A 2,500-nucleotide genomic window follows, 5' to 3' on the forward strand; every position below is an offset into this window, starting at 1 on the left:
CCCGGAGACGCATTTTATCTGTATGAATGCTGTATGATTGCTCTATACATAATATAGAACAAAACGATACATTATATATAGCAGGGGGTTGTTGTTGTTAAAGATTCGCTACTTGGAACAAGCAGTTCCAAGTAGCACGGGCTATGGTGAGCCCGTAGGTATTTGGGGGTGATCATCCTTGCTTACGCAAAGAGCCATATGCAGAGCTCAGCTGAGAGTTGAGAGCCACAGGGACATGGACAAACTTGAAACTTCTTACTTTTTCTCATCGTTATATTACACATTTTGTTACCAATAAAATATGTTTAAAAACATAAAATGCATATTTTTTACGAGCTACAGGTCGAAGAGCTGCGATTTGGTTCCCCTCTCTGTAAAATATATAGTTACATAAGAAAATAAATACCCCCAAACCTCCATGTGGAAAGCCTCAACACAGACTAAATAACCCCAAAACCACCATTTGGAAAGCCTCCTATCTTGAGGTTACCTTGAGGTGCTTCCGGGGCTTAGCGTCCCCGCGGCCCGGTCGTCGACCAGGCCTCCTGGTTGCTGGACTGATCAACCAGGCTGTTAGACGCGGCTGCTCGCAGCCTGGTTGATCGACCTCAACATAGACTAAATATCCCCAAAACCACTATTTAGAAAGCCTCAACATAGACTAAATATCCCCAAAACCACTATTTAGAAAGCCTCAACATAGCCCCCCAGACATCAGTAGTTTTTCAACGCCTTAAGGGAGTATTGGAGTTAAAATTAAAGCAAAAATGAAAGCATTCACGATGGGGTTCGTCCTAGATACTTATGAAGTCAATACTTCATAAGGACGAGGATGAAAGCCTTCATGACACACGAGAAGGCGAGGCAAGAGAGCAACATAGGAGGCTCGTCCCAATTGGATAATAAACAAGCCTATATACCAAGGTAAAAAGCCTGATCCTTACGGTGTTATCTTCTCCCCAAGCGCGAAGATAAGAAACTGAAACAAGCAGGAAGAGCTAGAGAATGAAGGCAAACACGAAAATTAAATAAAAGGACAAGTAAAACAAATCCAACAGAATTAGAGACACAGGAGAGAGAGAGAGAGAGAGAGAGAGAGAGAGAGAGAGAGAGAGAGAGAGAGAGAGAGAGAGAGAGAGAGAGAGAGAGAGAGAGAGAGAGGGAGAGGGGGTCCAAACGAGAGAAAGCACAGCAGGACAGATTTTCAACAAATCATGTATAAAATTAGATCATGTATGTATACAAAGGACCACAGTATTAACCCATGTACTGAGAAAGGTCAGAGGCGACACCCACACAAAGCCAGGGAAGCGAACTAACAAGGGGTAAGCGCCAACCCATTAGTCTAAATGGGTTGGACAGATGGGAAGAACATGGTAAGGGGGGGGGGGGGGGTCAGGATAAGGATTAGGGATGGGACGGTGGGTAACCCACAAAGCCAGGAGTGAGGGGTCGTGTCACTCCTGTTAAAAGTACAAGCCAGAAAGATCAGTGTGAAAGAAGCTCAAGGCCTAGATATCATGTTGAAATGATTTCTCAAGTTCAGATATATAAATGGTTATTTCATTCTAGGTATATCCTGTTCGAATTATATGTAAATACTTAACCACGTTCTCATATATATATATATATATATATATATATATATATATATATATATATATATATATATATATATATATATATATATATATATATATATATTTCTGTCCCTATCTCTGTCTTCATCTCTCTCTCTTTCACTCACTTTCTTTCTGTCTCTCGAGTAAATGCCAACAGAGGAAAAAAAATATGAATCGTTTTTTCCCCCCACCTTATTACAGCTAAGCAAATTGGGCCCCGCCGGCTCGTTCACACTTCAAACAATCTTATCAGCACAAACTGGAGCAGATCTCCAGCTCAAGCATACAGAACCCAGCTGGAGAACCTGGAATAGGAGCAGCAGCAACCCCTAAGGTACAACTTGGGGTTCGAGGTCCAGTATTCATAGGTGAAGAACGTTCGATTTTCTATACCACGTGTGTGTGGGGTGGTTCCTCGTCTCGAGAAGTTATAATGACAAGAGTCAAGGTTGACCTCGGTTCTTTTAAGATCAATGAAGTTGATTTAGATTCTTAATACTTTACATATTTATCGGAAGGGAAGGTTGGTTGGTCAGGGTCGGTCTCAGTGCCCCTCTCTTTCACGGTCTGTTGCTGTGAAATGTTCAGCGCCTCGTCCGTAGACTTTGAAATTAGATGATATATCAAAGGGTTGATGTTGATTTTCAAATCATTTGTCCAGATGAGAGATTTGCATTCTTGTTGGAACCTTTTGGATACAATGATGGGGAAAGGATTGTGTTGGCATACAGGCAGGAAAAGAGCGAGTTTGGACAGGAGACAAGTAGAAAGGGCGTGTGTGTGTGTTTGTGTGTATGTGTGTGTGTGAGTGTGTGTTTACTAGTTGTGTTTACTAGTTGTGTTTTTACGGGGGTTGAGCTTTGCTCTTTCGGCCCGCC

This window comes from Procambarus clarkii, chromosome 65, assembly GCF_040958095.1.
Source record: "Procambarus clarkii isolate CNS0578487 chromosome 65, FALCON_Pclarkii_2.0, whole genome shotgun sequence".
Taxonomy (NCBI): Eukaryota; Metazoa; Arthropoda; class Malacostraca; order Decapoda; family Cambaridae; genus Procambarus; species Procambarus clarkii.